This window comes from Sus scrofa, chromosome 10 (assembly GCF_054392235.1).
Source record: "Sus scrofa isolate SSC_HxYL_T2T_F1_AM1 chromosome 10, Sscrofa_HxYL_maternal_Yorkshire_Landrace_v2.0, whole genome shotgun sequence".
Taxonomy (NCBI): Eukaryota; Metazoa; Chordata; class Mammalia; order Artiodactyla; family Suidae; genus Sus; species Sus scrofa.
The window spans coordinates 37,284,560-37,311,668 of record NC_139392.1 but is presented as its reverse complement, the minus strand read 5'-3'; the positions used below and the strand labels follow the sequence as shown (position 1 = coordinate 37,311,668).

The 27,109-nt window shown below is 36.0% G+C and overlaps 1 non-coding gene and 3 pseudogenes across 1 annotated transcript; 3 read left to right on the top strand and 1 right to left on the bottom strand.

The window, feature by feature from the left end:
• Positions 1–5,455: 5,455 nt before the first annotated feature.
• On the top strand, positions 5,456–6,390 carry LOC110258438 (olfactory receptor 4A47-like; annotated as a pseudogene).
• A 995-nt stretch (positions 6,391–7,385) lies between these two features.
• LOC146398995 (U6 spliceosomal RNA) lies at positions 7,386–7,490 on the top strand. Its single transcript, XR_014818476.1, has one exon. It is a non-coding gene; the product is annotated as a U6 spliceosomal RNA (small nuclear RNA).
• Positions 7,491–13,888: 6,398 nt separating this feature from the next.
• On the top strand, positions 13,889–15,037 carry LOC110258419 (dual specificity tyrosine-phosphorylation-regulated kinase 2 pseudogene; annotated as a pseudogene).
• Positions 15,038–15,831: 794 nt separating this feature from the next.
• LOC110258437 (olfactory receptor 4A47-like) lies at positions 15,832–16,724 on the bottom strand (annotated as a pseudogene).
• Between the last annotated feature and the right edge of the window lie 10,385 nt (positions 16,725–27,109).

Here is a 27,109-nt window from a genome sequence, read left to right as displayed (position 1 = left end):
ATCTTCCTGTATATCATATTATGTACAATTGATTCCTTCTACTTTAATTTTTATTTAAGTATTACTCTTTATCCCTTTCTGGTTATTCTCCATGTTTTCTAACTCTATAAAATCTTCTAACTTTTCACTCTGTTCATGCAATTTTCTCCCAAGTTATTCGAACATGTTCACAATCATTACCTCGACCTTTTTAGCTGGTATATTTTTATACCCATTTATTTTAATACTTCTGGGGTTTTAATTGTGTTTCTTCACTTATAACATATTCCTTTGTTGCCTCATTTTGCTGAATTTTCTGTGCTTTATTCTGACGTATTTGGCATTTTAATTATGTTTCCCAATACTGAAGAAGTGGACTTTTATAGGCAATTCTCCATTGGCATATTGCTTTCTCTTCACCAAAGCTATGTGTTCTATTGATGTCTGATATGTGGGCTTCATGGATCCATGTTGTTGAGGGCTGGCTCCTTAGCACACACTGGTAGATGGGCCTGGGACTAGTCCTATTGCTTTACAAGCCCTACTTGTGTGGTGGCCACTTTCTGCTGGTGGACAGAGACAGGTCATAGCATGGCTAGTTGTATAATCAAGGAGTCCAAGTCCTGGTGTAGGCCCTTGGTAGGTGGAGATGGGTAACAAAGCAGCTACTTATGAAATTCCACCAATCATGTGTCTAGTGTGGTTAATTGATTGTCAGAACACATTCTTTGGAGGACTAGCTGAGGGCAAAATTGTGTCCCAGAGATGATGGCATTCAACTGATGGAAAGGATTTTCAAGGGTGTTCTGATGTGGTTTTAGCCTGCTGATGTTCAGACTAGATATTGACAAGCTGACTGCAAGGCATAGTGTTGCAGAAGGTGTTATCTTCTGTGGTTTGCTGAGGCTATGTCCCTGCAGGTAGGGCCCAGTTAACTATTTGTGGATGATGCTGTTTCCTGAGGAAAGTGTCATTGATTGCTGATCTAAGCCAGTTTCCAGAGTCTCTAGCTATGTGACATGGGTCTTAGTGTTGGTGACAGTTCACTGGTGGAAGAACTAGGGACCAAAAGGTTCTGAGACTTGTGTGATCCCAATGGTGAGTGGGCTATATCCTTAAATGTTTGACTGAAATATGACTACAGCTTCATGGCTGGAACCTACACGTTGGCGTTTGGGGCTATGACACAGTGGGCCCTGGGTTTAGATCCAGCACACTGTTGGGTGAATATGGGTTCAGGAGTGTTTAGTTGTCTTGCACAGGGTCCTGTAGGTGTTCGCCTAAATGTGGAAAAGGTCATGGCCCACATTGTCCCATCATAATACATTCCTTGTTGGGTGAGGGTGGATCTAGGGCAGGTGATATTTGAATGATTGGTGAGCCTAGATCTGAGAGTAGTTAAGGTCTCAAGAGGTCCTAGAGTAGCCAACAGGATGGCAGTTGAGGATGTATCCTTGCTTGGCCTAGGACTTCTCAATATTAGTGTGAATGGATAGTGAGCAAGTTGGTGCTAACTTGAAGGAGCATTCCAATATGACACTTTCCCACGTTTCCCTATTTTAGGACACCTAGCCAAAATGGCTACGGCCAGCATATATGACCCAAGGAGAGTTCACTTTCCTCCTAGCTCTCCATGAGGCTCTCCAAAATCCGCAAGTGGTTTCACTTGGGCTCCTTTCAAATTACCACATCTGAAAGTAAGCAATGAGTCTTAGGATGTGTGTGATTTTGTGTGTAAGATTTAAGGCTGGAGTCTCTATTTCCCACAGTCATTTAGTTTTCCCAGAAGGATGCTCTAGTAGCATTCGAAGCAAAATATTTTGGAGGCTCATCTTTCCAATACAGCACCCCCTGGCCTGGGTAGTTCCATGAGTTTTTGAGTCCCTTCATTCTTTTGTGAGAAACTTCACAACTGCATTATCCTCTTATTTTTGGGTTTCACACGTACTCAGGCTATGAGACTTGACTATATCTTGTCTCCACCACTTTGACTTTTCTTGTTGTTGTTACTTCTACATCCTTAGACATAGAGGATCTTTTCTGCCTCTCAGGTTGTTGTCATCTATAGTTTCTTTTTAGTCATAATGTTCATATGTCCATGGGAAGAAGTGAGCTCAGGGTCTTTCTACTCTACCACCTTGGCCATTCCCCCACTGTATGTCTGTTTCTATGCCAACATTCAACTCTTTTGATTATCATAGCTTTATAATATGTTTTATAATCATGAGGTATCATTGTTTTGGCTATTTGAAAACTCTTGAGATTTCATAGAAATTTTACATTGGATTTCTCTATTTCTGCAAAAACATTTTTGGGGTTTTGATAGGATTTATGCTGAATTTGTAGATTATTTTAGGGATTATTGATATTAAATAATATAAATAATATTAAATATTCCATGTTATGAATGTTTTTCCATTTGTGCCTTTTACAATGTTTCAGCCAAGTTTTGCATTTTTTTAGTATACAAAGTTTTGTCACCTTGCTTAAGTTTATTCATTAGTACTTTTTTCTTCTTAATGCTTTTTATAAACAGAATTATTTTTAAAATTTTCTCATTATATTATTCACACAAATTCAACATCATTTCATGACAAGACACAATAAATTGGGTACAAAAGTAATGTACCTGCATATAATAAAGTCTATATATGACAGACCCACAGGATATGACATATTCAGCATTGGAACATTGAAAGATTTCCCATTAAAATATGGATCGAGACAAGAGTGCGTATTCTTACCACATCTTTGCAACACAGAACTGAATTTAGAGTATTCTACATATATAACAGATATTCTCCGAGGTGATATAATTTTATTTTTTACTGTTTATAACAGTGATTCTGATGGTAGCCAATTCCTATTATTTGGCTCTCATCTTAAGCATTACCTTTAGGAAAGACTATCTCTAATTATATTATCCATAGTAAAAATTTCCCTCTTATGTCTGTTGGACTACCATATTTGTTGTCTTATACATACTAAGACAAAAAGTACTTTATTAAATTGTCTTACTCTTTATTGTCTTACTCTATCATTAGAATATAAGACTGAATCATGAGTAAACAATTTTATGTTTTCCTTGTTCTATTAATTGCTATTTCCTCAACTGTAGTTGGCATAAAATAAGTACCCTAATTTTAAAAAATACAATAGCTTGATAAAGAGTTATAATGTCTAAATTGGTGAATTTTTTCTATATTTAACAAAATGTAGGGCAGAGTAAATTGAGTATTAAATAAAATAAAAGCAAAATTTGCTAGGACAATGGGTGAAATACACAGTGAGTTAATCTTTACAGAAACAAAATAACTTAACTGATATTTTGTTCTTGGTTTTTAAAATGGTTCTAAGTCTGTTTTTAAATCCATGTCACATTTTTCTGACTTTAATTCTATAATGTAGTTTAGTAGCATATTTACATAAAATGTATTTTTAAATGTTGTGGAAAATCCCAGTGATTTTAATTAGGCAAGAATAAGTCTTGGACACATTTCAGTTCTAAGAGTTAATGATAAATGATATTAGAAGGGATAAATGTCCAGTGATCTTTGTCCATTGTGGGAACAACATAATATCCTTTTAAGAACTGATAGAATTTTTTCACAAGGTTCTTTGTTAGGCTTTAAGCAATGCATTAGAATGAAAAAAAGAAAGAGATAAAGAAAAGAAGCAAAATAAATAAAAACAGCAGAAGAATAACTCAAAGTCAACTATTCTGGCCACATCAATATGATGGGATGAGAAGACTAAATGATTGAAGGGTATTTTTCTATTTTGAAGTTTGAGGAAAAAGAGTAACATGAGATAAATATTCCTGGGACCTGGCTAATTCCTTCCTTGCCAAGTGAACATAGTATTTGATCATCTTCCTGATAAATTATACAATTATATTAAGCCTTTGATTTTTTATAGCTATCCTGGTATTTCTTTTAAACAATCCATAGTGCAATTAAAATGCTGTAGGAATAATCAGAAGACTCCATGGAGAAAATGAACAGGTAGCTGAATAAGATAAAATATTTTCACAAGAAAAATTCAGTCTTTCACTCTTGGCATCAATATGGGATGAATTACAATTCTTTATGTATAACTTAAAAGGTGTCCCTCAGATTGTGAACAAGAGTCCACAAGGTACTACTATCAGTAAATATTGAAAACCAGACTTTAGATTTGTGTGACTTTATTATGTAAAAATTAATCATTTGTAAATAAATTAAATTTAGATTCCATTTCTCAGGTTTTACCTTTCAAAATCTTGTGACCTCTGGGAGATTAATGAGATATCCTGAGCCTCATTTTTTCAACTATAAAATGGTCATTGCAATTCTTATGAGAGTAAATGTTAAATGTGACACAATAAATTGTGAGTGCTTGATTGGAATTCACTGTAAGAGTTTATAGCAGTTGAGTGATAAAAAATTAAAGAAGATTCAAAGAGAATCATTTAGGATGCTTCAAGATAACGCATTGTTGGAGGGCAGAATAAAACTGGAGAGACTTGGCAGGAGGCCGTTGAAGTAAGCCAGGAAGGAAACCGGGCTAGGAAATCATCAAATTTGTGGTATATTTTGAACATAAAGCCAACAGAATTTGTTAAAATATGAATAAGAAATATGAGAACATGAAAGGGAATGCACAGTACTGTGATTTTTTTTTTTTGTCTGAGAAATTACATTGAAGGTGGTAACTTTTAATGATGTGTGGGACAATTTTTCTATTATGGAAATTTTTAAATTTTGTCTTATACCAACTTTAGATCCAACTGCATTTGGCAAAAAATGAAGATGTTGTTTATGCAAAATTTAAAATATGGTAGAGAAAGGGGCTGGAGACACAAAATTGAACTGCTTTAGTATTTATTGTTCAAGACAATCAGTAATATTCAACTAAAAACACTCAGAAAGAAGTCTAGTGAGTTCTATGACAATCTGGGCAGTAACCTATTCATAGTCTGATCAGCTGACAAGAGCTATGTAAATTAGTTTAAGTGGGTTTCGAATATTACACCTTTGCAATTTATAAATTGTGTTTTTATGGAATATTCCCAACTCTTCTTGTTCATTCACTTTTCCTTAAAAACTCAGCTAAAGCATTGCTTCCTCCAGGAAGACTTATCTGGTTCCAGCTTGATTGATATTTTCTCGCACTGTTATCCTTAGCCTTGTGTCATTATTCTTGAAATGGCACTTATTACATTGGCCTAGAATTGTGTGATCCCTAAATATGTGTCATGTTACAAAGAGGAGAGAACTGAGTCTCATCAGCTTTATAATCACAATGATTATGACATATTGGATTCAAACAGATTCTTCATATTCATTGTATTAATTGAATTGATAAAATTATAAAAACTTGTTATATTATTATAATTGATACATTATAAAAACTTATAATTCATTTTAATGTTCCCCTCCCTTATTTTATAGATAAACTGGCTGTAATATGCAAAGTCATCCTCTCTACAGACTAGATGAAACAAAGGAGCAATGTAGTATGTTTCATCCTCTTGAGGTTCACAGAGAACCCCCCAAAAAAAGTCCTTTTCATTATGTTCTTGCTCTTCTATATTGTTACTGTGGTGGGAAACCTGCTCATTATTATGACTATAACTCAGCAAGACTATGAACTCACCAATGTACTTTTTTCATGCTACTTTATCATTTGTGGATGTCACTTATTCCTCTTCATTTAGCTCAAGATTAATTTCAGGCTTGCTCTTTGGGAAAAATATGATATCCTTTGAATCTTGCAAAAATATAAACTCAGCAGTTTATCGAACACTATTTTTGGTGGATCAAAAGTCTTCCTTCTGTTGGTAATGGGCTATGACCACTATGTGGCCATCTATAAGTCCTTGCAAATTTTGGTTATCATGAGGCAAAAGGTGCATGTTGCACTACAATTGCAGTCCTGTGTTGGAGGTTTTCTGCACTCAGTATTTCAATTTAGCACTATTTATGGACTACCATTCTGTGGCCCCCATGTCATTGATCATTTTGTGTGTGACATGTACCCCTTATCGGAACTCATTGCAACTGACAATTATTTCATTGGCCTTACAGTGGTGGCCAATGGAGGACTGATCTGCACTATTGTTTTTCTGCACTTACTCATCTTCTATGGAGTCATCTTGCACTCTCTAAAGAACCTGAGTCACAAAGGGAGGCGTAAAGCCCTCCAGACCTGTGGTCCCCACATCATTGTGGTTGTCTGCTTCTTTGTTCCCATATTTTCATATATGTAAGACGTGCTAAGACATTTCCCATTGACAAATCATTGAGTGTGTTTTTTTTACAGTCATAACCCCTATGATGAACCCATTAATCTATAGCCTAAGACATTATAAAATGACTAATGCTATGAAGAACCACTGGAGAAAATAAAGGCAGATCAGGTATTAAGTAATTGCATTTTCTTTCATGAATAAATTAATTTAACATAAGGGTGTATTTCTTTGGAATGTAAAAGTCTTCATAAATCTGATGCAAATGTTCCTTTCTCTGAAGGATTTATGATAATAAAATTAAGGAATAAACTATATGTTCATAAACCACTATTGTTTTTTTCTGCTAGAATGTAAACTCTATAATGTCTAGTTTATCGCTTCACCTGGATAGGTGGAATGAATTTACAGTAGGGAGTCAATAAATAACATCTATTTAATAGTCAAAGAAATGTTTAATTAATTAATTTTTAGAGCCACACCCATGGCATATGGAGGTTCCCAGGCATATAGGTCTAATATGAGCTACAGCTGCCACCCTACACCACAGCTCACAGCAACACCAGATCCTTAACCCACTGATCAAGGCCAGGGATTGAACCTGCAACCTTGTGGTTCCTAGTCAGATTTGTTTCTGCTGTGCCACCACAGGAACTCCTGGTTACACCAATTTTTAATAGATTTCTAAAGTTAGTTTCATTTCTTTCTCATTCTTAATTTAATTTTTGGTTGGCGTCTCAACCTTTATCTTCATTTTTTTATTGTAGTGGATAAATTAGGTAATGATATGTGCACCATCCTCTTTATTCAATTTCATTTTCTTCACAGATGAAATTTTTAGTGTGATATATAATTTTTAATTCAAGATTGAAAATACTATGGATAAAAATAAATGTTAAAAATGGAATGCAAGCAGAAGAGAGTAGAATAAACATCATACATATCCCAAACTATTATCTCCTGGGATTTCCAGACCCAATCATTATGTTTCTGATATTAACTCATAACTTGCAAGTACAAGCATGTTTTCATTTGTTCATGTGTTTATGTCTCTGTGTAAACATTTTACATTGCTCTACTTAGCCTTCTGAAGATCTTTACATACTAGTCTATATATACCTAATTAATTCTCAGTTTCCTCATACTGATTTACTTCTTTATAAGGACACACTAAATTGTGCCCACTTTGGCATCACACATACTAAAATTTGAATGATACAGAGAAGATTAGCATGGCCCCTGTGCAAGGATGACACAAAATCATGAAGCATTCCCTATTTAAAAAAATACACTAAAATTGATGTAACTGTAATAATAAAGAACAAATATAATTCCATATTAGATCTGTTGCTTTAATTTTGTATGCTATTGCTTTTGCTACAAAATAATCACTAAATGGAAGTTGTCTATAGCTTAAAATAAACATAAAGTATGTCCCATCTCCAGGAATCCTGCCACTGGTGACTGAGTATTAAGTTAAAATACCTTTGTTTAGCACCAGGTAACATCCTGTCAGGTCAGCTGTGAATGATTGCAGGAAAAAAGAAATTAACACATGCCCACGGGAATCTGTTCAGAACAAGAAAATATTTGCAAACTTATTCCTTTTCCTTCACTACCTCACCTCTCCCACTCTCTTTCTTTCCCTGTAATGAAACTAGCATCCAAACACAGACAAGTTGTTTCTGTGAGAAACTAGTCCACCATATCCTCAGTCTGCTGGCATTCCAAATAAAGCATCTATTTCTAGGCACAACTTGTCTTTCAGTTTATTGCCTGAGGTAGGGCAAGCAATATGAACTTGAACTCAGTAACAAAAATTGTTTTTATTTTAATCTTAACTTTTCATTAACTTTAAACATCATTGTCCCAGTTTTCCTTTGTTGGTGTGGATTTTATATATTTTATATTTTATGTACATTTTTGGGAAATTGATGGCAAGTTTTAGTATACTATAATGGCAAAGAACATTGTTTTTAAGTAATATAGTTCTGATATTAAATCTTAGCTAAGCTACTAATAATGTAAACTTTGGCAAAACATGACAACCTTAAATTTTAGTAAATGTAGAATGAAGGAGATATTCAAAAGATCAATTAAATAATCATATAAGCTCTTAGAAAAATAAAGTGGTAATTAACATTAATTATTGCGAATGCTTAATTAATAGAGTCTTTTAAAAGTAATAAAACTACTCAACTGACCAACAGTGTTAATCTTAAATAGATACTAGTGCAGTTTCCATCGTGGCACAGTGGTTAATGACTCTGACTAGGAACCATGAGGTTGTGGGTTTGATCCCTGGCCTTGCTCAGTGGGTTAAGGATCTGGCATTGCCTCAGTAGTTTGCAGACAAGGCTTGGATCCCACGCTGCTGTGGCACCAGCATAGTTCGGTGGCTACAGCTCTGATTACACCCCTAGCTGGGAACCTCCATATGCTGTGGGAGTGGCCCTAGAAAAGGCAAAAAGACAAAAAAAAAGTAAAAAAAATAAGATACTAGTGTTTATAAATATATTTACATATAAAATATGGTAATTAATTAATCTATTTATCTTTAGGAAGGATTACTATATTTTTGTCTTTTTAGGGCTGCATCTGTAGAATAAAGAAGTTCCCAGACTAGGGTTTGAATCAGAGCTGCACCTTCCAGTCCATACTACAGCCAGAGCAACACCAGATCCTTAACCCATGGAGTGGGGCCAGGGCTTCAACCTGAGTCCTCATGGATACTAGTCAGTTTTGTTACTGCTCGGCCATGATGCAAACTCCAGGTAGAATTATGCATAATTTCTCTTTGCCAGATGAGAAGAACACTGTGATGTTCACTGGCCTTTTAAGTATTGTTGCTCTTGGATTAATTCCCTGTCTTCTTGACAATACTTGGATCTCTCTTTTTTGTTCTCTGCTCCACATTAGCTCTGTACTTCCAAAAACTTGATATATTGTAGCTGTGAGTCTAAATTCCCCGACAACAACCCTCTGAGGGGTCAACAATCATTTTGCTGTGAACACTGGTTCTCTATAGCATGCAATAAGTTCATGTAAAGACTCAAAATGTAGGAAGTTATTCAGAAGGAGTATAGAGTATATGTTTTGGTCAACATCAATTATCCTGACACTAGAAGAAAACATGGCCCAGAATAAATGCTTAATCAGTATTTATTAATGAATGAACATGATTTGTACTTAACCCTATTAGTGGTAATTGCTTTTGTAAAAAAAGGGCCCTTGTTAACCATAATGCTTCTGACATGGTTGGCATTGCAATCTTGGTTATAAGTTGAAAAGCAGGATTTAATGTCTGATACATGTGAAGGTTCTCATCTGAAGATATTGAATCATGTCTATCTAGTTGAAGTGGGAAGGACTTTACTCAATTAACTGGCTTGAAGAATCCTTGGAGATTTTGGGTCACATATTTTAATTTGAGCTACAAGTAACCTTGCAGAAGCACACCTAACAGGTCAGTTTTGCTCAAGGGGATGATGTTCTGTTGATGCCAATCACATCACCACTGGCTAAACTGCAAAGGTGTCACCACATTCCTAATCCCAGAAGCATTCAGATTCTAAGCACTACTTTCTTCCAATAACTAATATCCATGCAAAAACTTGCACAAACCCTCCTGGTTGTTGGAACCCAAATCATATGTCTCCATCAAATTACTTAAGGGGGTGGGGTATGTAGCACTTTGGCCTTTAAATTGCAAAAATGGATTCACATTTTGGAAATTAATGGCATAGGCATATTATATTTGTGAGAGTTTGTCTCGTAACACACTCTCAATGTGTGACAACTAGAGTTGTCGACAACTACGAGACAACTAGAGTTGTGATTAGAATCTTATAATATGGATTTAATTTATCTCATAGAGAGTTGTTTATTCCTACAAAAGTTGAGAATGTCCATGATTCTACCTTACAAGCAGGAAGAGAAGGAGAAACAAAAGACCAGGAGGCTTCTGGCTAGAGTGAATTTGTGGATACAATAGAGAGTTATTCATATATTTACAGTATTTTATGGAATACATACTGCTTAATAACTGTGGTTAGTGATAAAGCAGAAATAAAAATAGATAGAACAGTTCTTCATCTTCTGGCACTACCAGAGTGCAGAACAAGATTTGAAAACCCTTCTCAAGGAGTTCTTTTACCTTAATTGTAAGGTATCAGATAGATGCTATCCTTAACTAAAAAAGAAAAAAATGAAAAAAAATGCTTGTTTGCATTACTCACTCTAATTTAAAAGAGCATTAAGTGAACTCCTATTTATTTACCAAGATATGTACTGCTCTTCAGATTTCCTGTCTTGTTCACTTCTTCAACATCAGTGTAGTCTATTTGTACTATCCTTTCCCTTTCCTATTTCCCTTGAGGCACAATCACATTTTAGCATCTTGAACTTGCCAAGTCCTTTTGAACACTGGAGCTTAAGACAGTAACAGTGCTTCATAGGGGAGTTGCTTTTCAACTGGTAGATCACAGCTAAGATACTACCTTTCATAAAAACTTTTCTGATGACATTAGCATCCACAATAGACACTCACTCTTATTTTCTCTCATAGTACTGTGTGTTTTATTTCACTCCCAAGGATCACAAATTATTAATACATATTAAATTGTGTCCTGTGTTACAGCCTGACTGTATTAAGGTGAGTTTTCAGGATTGAGATCCAATTGCTCACTAACCATTCCATTCAAAGCATGAGAAGCTCAAGGCCAAAGAGCTAGATGGTAAAGGAAATAGCCCCACATATCAAAAGATTGGCTAATGAAGGACCTCTTTATGCCCCAGAAACTCTCATACTTATCCACCCACCAGTCATACATCATCAGCCTTAGATCTAGCCTCCCCCACCAAGTTTGGGGAGATTTCACTCCTGGGACAGTGTGGGCTATGGCCTTGTCCACCTGTGGGCCAACACCAGCTTCCAGATACATGGGCCCTGCAACTAGGGACCTCAGGACCTGACTCCAACCAATAGTGTTCTGGTTCTAAACCTAGGACCACCAATACAAACACCAATATTTTTACTCCAGCCCTGGTACCATAGAACTATTTCAGTCAGTTTTGTCAGTTTGTGGCCAATTCACTAGCGTAATGATGAAAGCCTAAAAACTTCTTGGTCCCTAGCCCATCGACCACCATACCAACACCTGTACTGAGAACCCTGAGACCTTGGAAAATGGCTCAGCTCAGCAATCAATTGCAGTTGCCTCAGGACACAGCACCATCCAAAAATAGCCCACTGTGCCCTACCTGCAGGAACATAGTCTCATCAAACCACAGAAGACCCCACCCTCTGCAACACTATGCCCTGCACCCCACTTGTAAATACAAATTCGAACATCAGCAGGGTAGCACCAAAACAGAACACCATGGAAAATCCTTGTCATCAGCAGAATTATACCAGCTCTGGGACACAATTGTGCTTTTAGCCAGCCTACCAGGGAATGCCTCTGACTACCAATTAACCACACTAGGACCATGACTCCTCGAGCTTCATTGCCAGATGCTATGTGACCTGGCCCCACCCACCATGGGCATGTACCAAGACCTGGACATCTGGATCATAAACCCATCCATGCTGGAGCCTAGCTCTGTCTACTGGCATCTAGAAGGCACACACAAACAGGGCCTGTAAAGCAATTGGACAAGGATCCAGCCCCATGTGTTAGTGTGCTTAAAGGTGCCAGCCCACAACAACACTGGATCCATGAAGCCCGCATAATGGACATCACTAGAGTATATAGCACTGCTTACCAGAAGGGAATATGCTGAAGGTGCATTTTGTATATACGTGCACTTCCTGAAGATTGGGAAACATAATGCAAATACCAATATACAGAATAAAACACAGGAAATTCAGAAAAATGTGGCAACAAAGGAATATGTTCCAGATGAACGAACATAATAAAAACCCCAGAAGAAATCCTAAAATAAATGGAGATAAAAATAAACCGGCTAAAGAGTTCAAGGAAATGACTATAAACATCCTTAAATAAACTGGAAAAAAAACTGCATGAAAGGAATGAAAACTTAGAAGTTTTTACAGAATTAGAAATTATAGAGAAGAACCAGAAAGTTATAAAGAATATAACTGAAAAAAAAATACTCTGGAAGTAATAAACAGTAGGTATTATGATACAGAAGAAGGGATCAGTGAGCTAGAAGACAGAGTAGTGGAAATCATTAAAGCAGAAGAGGGAAAATAATTAAAAGAAATGAGGACAGCTTAAGAGACATCTTTTCAGTATCAAGAATTCTAATATTGGCATTATAAGGGTCCTGTAATGAGGAGGGAAATAAGAATGGGCAGAAAACATATTTAAAGTTATGATATCTGAAGATGTCCCTATCATGGGAAAGGAAACAGATATGAAGTCCAGGAATCACAGAGAGTTCCAAGCAAAAACAACCCAAAATGGACCACATCAAGATACACTGTAATTAAAATTACAAAAATTAGGGAGTTCCCACAATGAAACAGTATGTTAATGATTTGGCTTTTCTCTGTGGCATTGTTTGTTCCATTATTGACCTGGTGCACTTGGTTAAGATTTTGGTATTTCTGCAGCTGTGGCATAGATCACAATTGCAGCTTGGTTTCTATCCCTCACCCAGAAATTTCTATATGCCATAGATGTGACCTAAAAAGAAAAAAAAGAAAAGACAAAAATTAGAGATAAAAATAGATTATTAAAGACAACATATGAATAGCAACATGTTTCTTACAAGGCAACTCCAAAAGATCATAAGTTGACTTTTCAGCAGAATCTCTGCAGAACGGAAGGGAGTGGCACAGTATATTTAAAGTGAAAATTGAAGAAAACTACAACCCAGAATACACTGCATGAAAAGGCTCTCATTCAGATTTGAAGAAGATATCAACAGTTTTATGGGCAAGAAAAAAAATTAAAGAGTTCACACCATGAAGCAAGATTTATAGGCAATGTTTAAAGGACTTCTGTAAGCATAAAATGAAAGGCCTCAATAGAGCTATAAATATCATGAAAGGAAAAACCTCATTGGAAAAGGAAAATATAGATGAAAGGTAGTAGATTAACCAATTATAAAGCTAATAAGAAGGTCAACAGAAAAAAGTGATAAATTCTATATCCACAATAAGTAGTTAAGGGTTGAAATGTAAACAGTGAGCATGAGTCAATATTCAGGGTTTTCAAAATGTATTTGAATTTAAGAGACCAGCAAATTTAATTTTATATGTGTGTATATATACATATATACATATATATATATATATATATGTATATATATATATATATATGCACACACACATATAAAGGGCAATTCTGGTAGATAAGGGAGAGACTCAGCAAATTTTATCACACATATAACTCATATATATATATGTGTGTGTGTGTGTGTGTGTGTGTATAAGCTTCACTGTAACAACAAAACAAAAATCTATAATAGAGATATACACAGAAAAGGAAAAGCAATTCAAACAGCACAACAGTCATCAAATCATAAGAGAAAAGGTCAATAGAAAAAGAAACGGATATGTTCCACAAAGTGAAGCCAAAGTCAGTTAACAAAATGGCAGAGAGTATGTACCTACAGATAGTTAATTTAAATATAAATGGACTAAATGTTCCAATCAAAAGTCTAGAGTGGCCAAATGGATACCAAAGAAGACTCAAATATAAGCAAACAATGAATGATCACCTGCACATTGGGCAGCCATAGCCACAGACAGATCCAGGTTCAGCAGCTGTTTTAGGATAACAGCAATAGGCAGACAGTGCTCATGACACAACTAAATGGACTTACAACAGTGGGCAAAATGAGGTTTCAGGTGGTGCCAGAGTGGCAGCTGGAGAGCATCCACACATGGCAGAGGAGATCTACCTCTATGAAGTCTCTGGAAGGCATGGGGAAGGTGAAAACCACCCCCGTGACACCCGAGCAAGCAATGAAGCAATATGTGCAAAATTAACAAGCTTTGAACACCATGAGATTTTCAGCTACCCTGAAAAATATTTCTTGGGTCTAAAGCAAAGAAGCACAAAAGCAGGCCCAACAATAGTGGCTACAATGATGACCAGGGATCTTACATGAAGGTGTCTCATTATCCTGTGGCTTACAGATATGAGGTCCTCAAAGTCATTGGGAAGGGCATCTTTGGGCAGGTGGTCAAGCCTACCACCACAAAGTCCACCAGCATGTGGCCCTGAAGATGGTGTGGAACTAGAAGCACTTCCACCAGCAGGTAGCCAAGGAGATCCATATCCTGGAGCACCTACAGAAGCAGGACAAAGACAACAGTATGAATGCCATCCACATGCTAGAGAACTTCACCATCCACAACCACGTCTGCATGGTGTTAGATGTGCTGATCATGAACATCTAGGAACTCATCAAGAGGAACAACTTCCAGGGCTTTAGCCTGCCTTTGGTTCACAAGTTCGCCCATTCCATCCTGCAGTGCCTGGATGCTCTGCACAAAAACAGGATAATTCATTGTTACCTGAGGCCTGAGAACATTTTATGAAAGCAACAGGGTAGAAGTGGGAATAAAGTGATTTATTTTGGCTCCAGTTGTTACCATTATCAGCAGATCAACATGTACATCCAGTCCTGTTTTTACTGGGCCCACAAGTGATCCTCAGCACCAGGTATGGCATGTCCATCGATATGTGGAGGCTGGGCTGCATCCTAGTGGAGCTCATGACTGATTACGCCATCTTGCCTGGGGAAGATGAAGGGGACCAGCTGCCTAGTATGATTGAAATGCTAGGCACGCCCTCCCAGAAAATGCTGGATGCCTCCAGATACAAAAATAATATATGTTTCAAATATTAATATGGGCTATCAGTGTGGGGAGGTATAAACCAAGTTTTTATTATTTTATTTATTTTATTATTTGAATATCTGTAATAAACCTATTAATTCTGAAACTGTTACGTTATTTAAGAGAGAAATATGAGAAAATCTTCCACTAAAAATTTACAGGACTTGGAGTTCCCGTCGTGGCACAGTGGTTAATGAATCCACTAGGAACCATGAGGTTGTGGGTTCGATCCCTGGCCTTGCTCAGTGGGTTAAGGATCCGGTGTTGCTGTGAGCTGTGGTGTAGGTCACAGACACAGCTCAGATCCTGTGTTGCTGTGGCTCTGGTGTAGGCTGGAAGCTACAGCTCCGATTAGACCCCTAGCCTGGGAACCTCCATATGCCATGGGAGCGGCCCAAGAAATGGCAAAAAGACAAAAAAAGTAAAAAAAAAAAAAAAAAAAAAAAAAAAAAAAAAGTTTAAAAATTTACAGTACTAACTGTATAACATGCCTTATCACACGAAGCAAAAATTAGTACCCCAACATATACATTTACACACAAATCTATATACATTTTCATAAGAACTTTTTTCCAAGTACTACTAGCATACTAGCAAGTAGGAAATTATGAAGATTTTAAAAGTATCTTTGGATCGTTGGAATTATTCACACAATAAATATCTTCATTATGTCTACCTTATTAAACCTGAGAAGAAATTTACTGCAGTTAAATAATCACACATAGCCTTCCTGGAAATAGGAATTCTTCATTGAAAATAGGTGATGTATATCCCTACTGCTTCATTATATTTTTCTGGTCTAGAGCTACTTCATGGCATTTTTCATCTCTCCATTTCTCAGAGTATAGATTAAAGGGTTCAACATAGGGGTGATAATAGTGTAAAACACAGTCAAGGATTTATCAATGGGTAAGGTAGAAGGAGGTCTTATGTACATAAAAATACAGGGCACAAAGTATAGGACCACCACAGTAATGTGGGAGTCACAGATGGATAAGACTTTGTGCCTCCCTTCTTGACCAAGATTTTTCAGGGAGTGCAAAATGACCCCACTGGATATGAGTAAGAGCATAAAGATGACCACACAAATTGCCCCTTCTTTGACAACCTCGGTAAGGCCAATGATGTAGGTGTCAGTGCAGTCAAGTTTCAACAAGGGGCACATGTCACAGATGAAGTGGTCAATGCCATTGTGACCACAGAAGGGAAGGTTACAAACAAAGAGAAGCTGGACTACAGCATGTAGAAACCCACCCACCAGGTCAACAACAGCAGCAGAACACCCACTTGCTGATGCATGACTGTCAAATAATGCAAGGGTTTGCACATGGCTACATAGCAGTCATAGGCCATGCCCACCAGAAGTATTATCTCAGCATCACCAAATAAGTGCCCTATGAAAAGCTAGTTCATGCAAGCTAGGAAGGAAATGGTTTTCTTCTCATAGAGTAAGTCTATAATCATATTTGGTGTGACTGTAGTAGAATAAACAGCATCTATAAAAGATAAGTAACCAAGAAAAACGTACATAGGAGCATCCAGAGTTGTGCTGATCTGCACAGTCATAACAATGAATAGGTTTCCCACCACTGTCACTATGTAGATGAACAAGAAGAGGACAAATAAGATTTTCTGACCCTGAACGCTCTGGGTGAGCGCTAAGAGGACAAACTCAGTTACATTGTTCCTTTGTTCCATAGATTTTTCTCTATGTTTTATTTCAGAGCTCAGTACAAACTTACCTATAAATACAATTACCTGAAATCTTAGGTTAATTTGTTTATTCATTCAAGCAATAGGCATTGTGTTTTAACATGTTCCAGTACTTTCAGATATTATAATACAAAGCTGATCAAAACATGATCCCAATATCAAAAATTGTACAATTTAATGGAAAGGCAAGTCATTAGATACATACGTGGGAAAAAAACACATTATTAGTCTTTTTGTCTTTTTTTTATTGTTTAGGGCCACACCCCTGGCATATGGAGGTTCCCAGGCTAGGGGTCTAATCAGAGCTGTATCTGCCAGCCTATGCCACAGCCACAGCAATGCCATATCTGAGCCCCATCTGCAACCTACAGTGCAGCTCAGGGCAATGTGAAATCCTCAATCCACTGAATGAGGCCAGGGTTTGAACCTACAACCTCATGTTTCCTAGTCAGATTCGTTTCCACTGTGCCACATCAGGAACTCCAAGGACACATTATTAAATAAATGTTTCCACAGCTAGACTGCCACCTGGAAGCTAACTAAACTGTACACTTTGCTAACACTTTATACAAAAAAATAAATTCATTAAATCTTTAATAAAAGATTAAAGAAGGATTTACTTCATAATCACTTTCCCAGATAATAAAGGAGATGATGTGCTACATCGGAGGGGTAGAAGAGTCTTCTTAATTAATCACTGAATTCCCAAATATGTACATTTGGATATTGAAAACTTTTTAAGGATTTAGGAACAGATACCACATTGTCAGTAGACAAAAGTAGTTTGGCAATAAGATTTACATTGTAGAAGGTGTAAATAGAGTTAATATATAAAGTAGATGAAGACCTCTAAGCAATTAACAAATTAAAAATATAAACAAAAATATAGGGTGTTCCTGTTGTGGCTCAGTGGTAATGAACCAAACTAGTATCCATGAGGATTAGGGTTTGATCCCTGGCCTCACTAAGTGGGTTAAGAATCCAGCTACCTGTGAACTGTGGTGTAGATTACAGAGGTTGCTTGGATCCCATGTTGCTGTGGCTGTGGCTGTGGTGTAGGCTGGCAGAGGTAGCTCCAATTAACCCCATGGTGTGGCCCTAATTATATATATGTATATATAACATTTAAACAAAACAATTAAAGCAAAAAAACATCTAAATGGCTAAAAACCATAATAGGATGCTGAAACTTAGGTATGAACAACAACAACAAAAAGAGTGGAAGTAACAGCCTGCTTAGTACAGAATTAGAAAGTCACTCAATCTAATGCTATAGATGTCACAGAATGTTCTAGATTTTAAAAGATTAACAAGCAATGCTTAGAGAACATAGCAATTAAATCTATCATGAGATTTAGAAACTCTGATGTTTAAAATATCCCCAAGTGGTTACACTTGAAATTAGTTTCTAATATACCTGATGTTAGAGAAGGTATATTTATTCTGCATCTTTAAATATGAAAGTATTCAAAGAGAGTATTACATCATAGAGTTGATTTCCACATATCTTAACAATAACAATATAACTTGGCTGATCAGGAGAGTCAGAAGAAAACTTAAAAGATTAAATTCTGCAGTTCCCATCATGGCTCAGTGGCCAACGAATCTGACTAGGAACCATGAGGTTGCAGGTTCGATCACTGGCCTTGCTCAGTGGGTTAAGGATCCAGTGTTGCCATGAGCTGTGATGTAGGTTGCAGACGTGGTTCATATCTGGCATTGCTGTGTCGTAGGCTGGTGGCTACAGTTCAGATTAGACCCCTAGCCTGGGAACTTCCATATTCCATGGGAGCAGCCCTAGAGAAGGCAAAATGACAAAAATAAAATAAAATAAATTAAAAATAAAAGACTAATTCTCACTCCACCAATGACCTCCTGCAAAATGTAAAGCCTAGTTCAGAATCTTATGTATAAATACAGTTCCTGGGCTACCTACATAAGGAGAGAGCTATTCAACCCACATTCTTGGAGGTGATGGCTTCTCCTTTGCCTTCATGCACAGATGCCATCTCAAAATCACAAAAGGGCCAGATACATGCGCCATCACTGGACTTGAACTGTTTCTATGCTCACAGCAAATCTGATTTATGTAATTCTTTCAGAAAAATATGACTTTTCAATTTTTTGAGAATTTTCAAAATGGATATGAATGTCCATTTACCAGAAGAAATTTGAATCTTGATAGTGAACAGAGATTAAGAATATTCAGAGCAGGCAGAATTTGTCATATGAAAAAACAAATGTTCAATCAACATTTTGATTGGAGCTAAAATTGTAAATTTTGGATGAATTATTTAGATTATAAATGCTATTTGTGTTTTACCAATAAATTTGAAATACTGAAATAGCCTTTGTCACATTTTGATTCTCAACCAGTTATACTATCTGGTCTTCATTCCATATTGTTGAACTTTGGGTTTCTTGGAGCATGAAGAATAATTTTGTATACATACTCTATTTTTCGTGTCAATTATTTTAATTTGTGAAAAAGCCAGTCAAGTCATTAATGGTACAGGAAAATACTCTCTGAGGTAAGGGCAAAGGTCTGTCAACACTTTATCTACATTTAACTGTAGCTCATATTATTGAGTAATTCATTTGTGGCAACTCCAAACGTGATTCTTATCTAAATTCTTAGGGACCTAAGTCATAATCTTGAGGGTAGTCTCTTTATCTCCAGAGATGCCACCATGATAATCATCTTGTATATCAGGAATTACAGAACACTATCCTCTGGGGGAAAATCATAAAAGAATAACTGGAGGCCAAATCACCAAAAGGGAAAAGTCCAGTCTGAGCATAAACGAAATATGTAAAAATTTTCTTGTTTAAATCATTACCTTCAAAATAGGCAAAACCTTTTAAGATTTGTCTTTGCAGATGACATCTGACCTGATTTCCAGAAGATGAATATTAATTTCAGAAAAAATAATTTGAAACATGTTTCTAATGCAGATAGGTTTTGTCACATAATTTGTCACAGAGTTTAAAAAAGGCAAGTCAAAAGAATTTGTGTTTCTGTGAGAGCGAGATAGAGAAATATTTGTGGGACTCTTATATTTATCTCAAAGTGCTGCTCATGGAGGATTCACCAAAAAAATAAAAATATACTAGGTCACAAAAGATATTGCAATACATTTCAAAGGACTTAAATCATACAGACTAGAGCTATCTATCTATAGGGATAGATAGATGTGTGTGTGTATATATATATATATATATATATATATATATACACATATATATATATGATATATATTAAAATGTAATTAACTAGAAATTTATAGCAAAAATTTAATATTTTCCAACTATTTAAAAAAAAGCAACACAAGTCTAATTTATCCTTGAACATTTTGAAAAATAAATTTTCAAGCAAAATATAATGGTATATGTATATAAAAGATATATTAAAAATCTATGAAATATATACGTAAACTACATATAATATGTGCTAATTTTATATATGTAAATTAACTTCATGCAGCTAAAGCTGTTGTTAGAGAGACATTTACAGCTGAAAAAGCAAGTGTTAGAAAACAAGAAATATTATAAGAAATGACCAAGTTTCTATGTCAAAAAGAGAGAAAAGGAAAAGTAAAATAAGGATAGAAAACATTATAGCATGTAAATAGGATATAGAAGAAAGAAATCATTGAAATAAATATTGATTGATGATTTCCTGTGGTGGCTCAGCACTAATGGACACAATTAGTATCCATGAGGACATAAGTTCAAACTTGAGCCTCGCTCAGTGTGTTAAGGACCCAGCATCACTGTGGACAGTAGTGTAGGTTACAGATGTGGCTTGGATCTGGCAGTACTGTAGCTGTGGCAGCAACAAGTGCAATTCATCCCCTTGCCCAGGAACTTCCATATGTCACAGCTGTGGACCTAAAAAGACTATACACACACACACACACACACACACACACACACACACACACACACACGTATATATATATACACACACACATATTACACATATATGTGTGTATGTATATATATATACATACACACATATATACATATATATATAAAACACATTAATTGAGGAATTGGTTCAGTGAAAGTTTAACAAATTTATCAGCTCCTAGCAAAATGGATTTAGGAAAATAGAGAAAAAATAAATTATTGGAACCAGGAATCAAGAGAATATCATCACTGCAGATCCTACAGAACTTAAAAACATAATAAAGGATATGATAAATGAATTTATGACAATACACTTGCCAAATAATAAATTGTCACTCCTCTGAAAAACACAACCTTCTAAATAAACACACTAATAAAATAATGTAAAGCTAGAGCAGTCTACTACTCAATAGAATTAATTATTTGGAATCCTTCCTTTCCCAAACAGAATATTATTCCCATACAGCTTTACTAATGAATTCTATAAAAAATTAAAAAAAATAGTACCAGTGCTACATAAATAATTTTAGATATGTGAGGAAGTTTTTATACTCCCCAACTCATTTTATGCACCCAGCATAACCCTAATACTAGAATGAAACAGGGACCAAAACAAAATCGAATTGATATCTCACATCAACATGAACAAATTTCTAAACATAATAGTTTGATTTTTTGGGTGTTATACTTTTATTATGTATTTATTTTTGTCTTTTTAGGGCTGCACCCACAGCATATAGAGATTCCCAGGATAGGGGTCCAATCAGAGCTGTTGCTGGCAGGCTACACCAGAGCCGCAGAAATGCCAGAACCCAGCTGTGTCTGCAACCTATGCCAGAGCTCATGGCAACTCTTGATCCCTAACCCATTGAGCAAGGCCACGGATCAAACCTGCAAGCTCATGGTCCCTAGCCAGATTTGTTTCCACTGCACCACCATGGGAATTCCCTGGATGTTTTATTTTTAGACTTTTTTTTTCCTTCATATAGTTTATGAGACAGGTCTGGAACAGTGTTTGGTCAGGGGCTAATTACGTACCACTACTGATGCAAAATCTTTCTAGTATTCAGCCTACTGCACTGAACCTGTGAACCACACAGTTTTCTAGCTACTGGGAATAGGCACTATTCCTGGTCCAGTGTGAGCACCAAGGACCCTTCTCTCTAATCCATCTGGGTAAAACTTTCCCCAGCTTCTGGTAGTTAACTCAAATCCATGAACTGATGGGGATCCTCTCCAGATCTCCAACATTCCTTCCCTCATTCTCTCTGAATCTCTCTTTCTGCCCTCCAAGTATATCATATGCAATATTTTACCATCAGAATTCTAGCTGCCTTGGTGCATTGGTCTCCTCAGACCCTCAATATCATCATCTCAACTCAGGTAGTCTACCAGGATCTTCTGAGGTATCTCTCTCTGTACTAAAACATAGAAACATTTTAAAAGTAATAAACTGGAAAAATCCTAGAGCCCAACTTTGTTTCCCATCTCTCAGTGGTCCTGGAAATTGCTTATGACATCCAGTGTCTTGAAAATAATCATTTTATATTATTTGTTTGCTTTCTTGGTTTTACAGAAACCTATACATGAATATTTATAGCAGTTTTATTCACAATTTCAAATATCTACAAACAATCAAAATATATCTTAATAGAAAAAAGGATAAACAGTGGCTCAGGTGATACAGTTTAGAATACTACTCAGGGAAGGCATGAGGTGTTGACAACCAGGCAAAGTGGTTGTGAATTTGGGACCCTCAACTCTGGCCTTGCACCAAGTCTCTTGGTCACCAAGGCTTGGTGGCTTCTCCATGGAGCTCAGGATGGAGCCCAGTAGGTCTGCCATCTTGGAGTGACTGAGGGGGCAGTGGTGTGTCTTAAAGGGAAGGGAAAAATGCCTTTAAGGCCTGAAACATGTCCTAGGCAGAAAAACACCGGCCTGCCCCCACCCAGCTCCCTTGGGGCACGGAAGCCACCAGGGGAACCTGGAGCAGCCTCACAAGGGCAGAGGACCAGCCGGCCCTGTCCCATACTCCCTCCCCAGTCAGAGGTGGGAGGCTGGCTGGTGCAGTGATGATTAATGGCAATTCCTAGAAACCAAGCCCATGAACAAGTAGACGTGCTCTCATAGAGCTGGCTGGAGGCCCCCGCCGCACCAGGAACTACAAGTCCATCTGTGCAGTCCTCCCCATGTCACCTTAAATAGATTATTCACTATAAAAAATATAGAATACTAGTCAGCAATGAAATTAAGTACTGGTAAATACAATAATGTATAAATTTCAAATGCATGATACTAGGAACAAGAAGCCAGATTTAAAAGAAAAAATACTGGGCATGATCTTACATATAGAAAATATAAAAAAAAATGCAGCAACAATAGTTAGCACTAATAATAAAATTCAAAAAAGCTCTGAGGTACAAAATGAACAAAAATGATTTTCATTTATATACATCAAATATGAATGATTTATAAGCAATTTTATGTTAATTTTGTATATAACCCCATTTACAAAGGAAGAAAAAAGAATAAAATGCTAGGTATTCACATGAGTTGAGGGATGTATGTTAGCTTGGTTGTGGTAATCATTTCACAGTATACATGTATGTAAAATTGTACAACTTCTATACATAAAATTATTGTAGTGGCCACTCCCACGTCATATGGAAGTTCCCCAGCCAGGTACTGAATCCAAGCCCTAGTTGAGACCTATGCCACAGCTATGGCAAGGCCAGATTCTTTAACCCACTCTGCCAGACCTGGGATGGAACCTGTGCCGCTACAGCAACCCAAGCCACTGCAGTCAGATTCATAACCAATTATGCCACAGAAGGAACTCCAAATATATACAATTTTAATTTCTTGATTACACTTCTATAAAGCTGGAGGACAAAAAGACAAAACTGTAGGAATGGAAATGAGTCAGTGTTTTCCAAGGTACAGGCAGGGATGATACAAGGAGGCATTGAAAAATAATTTTAGTGATGAAACATTTTGAATATTGATTAATATGGTGATTACACTAATATATGTATTTGTCAATACCTGCAGAACTTTCACAAAAAATGAATGGTATACTGCAAAGATTGTGTCTTATATAAAACTGGGAAACAAAGAACTCTTACATTGAAACATCAGACAATTGGAAAATTTAATTGAAGACAAGATCCTATGTAAAATAGTAGCAAAAAAAAATTAAATTTTCAATGAAATATACTAGATCTATATGAATGTAAATGAAGAATGGTTAAGCATAAATAGCTACCCAGTTTGTGGATAAGAATTCTCAATTATCTAAAGATACAAATTTTTTCTCAATCAAATCTTATTGAAAACAGTTTGTGTAGTTTTTTACCAGACTAACTTATTGAAAACTAATTTAAAAATATAAATATGCAAGAATAAACAGAGTTCTGATAATGTATAGTAATAAAGGAGACCTAGACCTATGAGATATCAATGCCTATTATATTTTATTTTTCCTGGGCTAGGATTCAAATAGGACCTGAAATTACCAGCCTATGCCACAGACACAGCAACATGGAATCCAAGCCATACCGGCAATTTACACCACAGCTCATGGCAATGCCAGATCCTTACCGCTGAGCCACAGTGGGAATGCCTCAATATGTATTTTAAATCAAAATCAATCACTTCTCATGTTAAATAATAAAAGAGTAAACAAAAAAACTGGGAGTTAATAGAGGCATGATTTTTTTTTCCAAACACATACTATATATCTTAGAATACAAAGTTGGGATATCAAGTAATGATGAAAAATAATTATACATCTAAAAAATGGCTATCTACAAAAATCATTAAAATACAATTCTACTTAACCCCTTACATTAAAGTGCAGATTGTTCAAAAATTTAAATATAAAAAAAACAAAAAGACAAATTTTAAGTGTTGAAAAAATGTGGGAGAATATTTTGGTAACATTGAAATAGGGAAATTATGAAAGTTCCCACTGTGGCACAGGGGGTTAATGATTCAGATTGTCTCTGGTGTTGGTTTGATTCCCAGTGTGGCACAGGTGTTAAGGATCAGGCATTTCAGGAGCTATGGCTTAGATCACACATGCAGCTCAAATTCAATCCCTGGGCGAGGAATTTCCCTATGACATAAGGGTGACTGAAAAAGGAGAAGGAGAGAAGAAATAAAAAAATTCTTCCTAAGCAAAACATAAAAGACATAAAATATTGATAGTTTAATTATATATTTCTACCTGACCAAAAATATTCTGCACAGTACAGAAAGAACAAAATCAAATTAATGAGCTAGAATAAAATAATAATTCCACAGACATTGTAAATGGAATAACTTCCTTAGTGTATGATTAAATCATAAAAATCATTATGGAGGTGTTCCCATTGTGATTCAGTGTTAAGGAAACTAATGAGTATCCCTGACTAAGCTGGTTTGCTCCCTGACCTGGTTTAGTGGGTTAAGTATCCAGCATTGTCATGAGCTGGGGTGTAGGTCACAGACCTTGCTTGGCTTCAGCATTGCTGTAGACCAGCAGCTGCAGGTCCAATTTGACACCTAACCTGGGAACTTCTATATGCCTAGTGCAGCTGTAAAATAAATAAATACATAAAAATAATTATAGAAAAAGTTCAGGAATCAAAACACATAAAATTCATTAATAGGCAATTCATGAAAAGTAATACAAATTATTTTAGAATGAGAATAAATGACCAAAATCAATTTTATTTCTTAATAATTAATTTATAAAAATTAAGCAAAACTTCTTTAATCAGACTGTCATATGCCAAAAATGTATATAAAGCAGTAGTTGTTGACAATGTGGTCAAAATATATACTCCAGAATGAGGGAAATAATATGTTTGGTTCAATGTTCTGGATGGCAATAAATAAGAACATCAACTTTTTATGGCTGCACCTGCAGGGCTAGGGGTAGAATAAGGGCTTCAACTTCAGGCCTATGCAACAGCATCTACAAAACCATACCTAAAATTGAATCTAAATTTGACTTATTTTAAAGTAATTTCATTTCTTAACAAATAAGGAAAGTCACACATCGGAAGCATGATTTCCACTATTTATTCTTAGTCTTATCTGTGAAGGTGTGTTCACAATCTGAAGAATGAATTTTTAACTCATTCATAAGGATATGGAATTCTTCTTTTATCTGGTTTGACAACAGAGGACTAAAGGCTGCGTTATTACCTGAGAAAATACTCTAATTCATTTGCATGTCTGCTCATTTTCTCCATGGATTTTTCTGATTACTCAGAAGATTGTTTTTACTTGCACTATATCTTATTTAAAAAAAATTTCATGGTGCACACACAAAAAGACGGACAAAAAATTTCCATGTTAAAGGATTATTTATCAAAAAGACAAAGAAATCATGTTTACATAGGAAGATAGCAACCAGTCATTTCCCAACAAAACGTGTCTCTAGTAACTTAATGTCTTACTAACTTAAAAATAGAAAAATATCTTTCAGTTGTGCAGTCCTTCTCATTCTACCATGTTAATGGAGCCAGCAGAGTTGACTTAATATTTTGAGAGAAATTCTTGTGGTTTTCTTTTCTCCATGCTATACTTTAAGCCTAACAAAGGCTTAAAGTCAGTTCTTAAAACATCATTTTTTCCTGATATTGGCAAAGATCATTGGACATTGTACCCCTTCTAAGCATATTTATCATTGAGTCTTAGTATTGGAATGTGTGCAAGGCTGAGTCATACTTAATTAAATTCACTGGGTTGTTTCATAAAATTTTAAAAGTACACATACATGTAAAAACACTACTAGGTTAAATCATATAATTAGGGTGGGAAAGATGTAATGCAGAGAAAAAAAAATTTCTTAAGAAGCATAATGAGGGAGTTCCCGTCATGGTGCAGTGGTTAACAAATACGACTAGGTTGTGGGTTTGATCTCTGGCATTGCTCAGTGGGTTAAGGATCCAGCATTGCCATGAGCTATGGTGTAGGTTGCAGACACAGCTGGGATCCTGAATTGCTGTGGCTCTGGTGTAGGCAGGAAGCTACAGCTCTGATTAGACCTCTATCCTTGGAACCTCCATATGCCATGGGAGCAGCCCTGGAAAAGGCAAAAAAAAAAAAAAAAAAAAAAAAAAAGCATGATGAGATCATTGTCAGTCAGGAATGAAATACCAGCCCAGTCATTTTGCTCATTAGATGAATTAATCAGACATTTCCCAACCTGTCACAGTAAGTGTTCCTTTCCTTTTATTTGATACTAAATTTATTCTGCCTTTACATTTGGTTAGATATACAAAATTTTACCAACAATTTAGAAGTAATAACCAATATATTAATCTATTAAATTATTACTTTCTCAAATTTTTGGTATGTGTTCAATGAGAGAAATTGTGTTATGAGTGAGAACACAGCAAATTAATAAATGGGAGGATGTGGGGGGAGGAGAAGGGAATCATATAAAAGGTCCTTCTGCATGGATC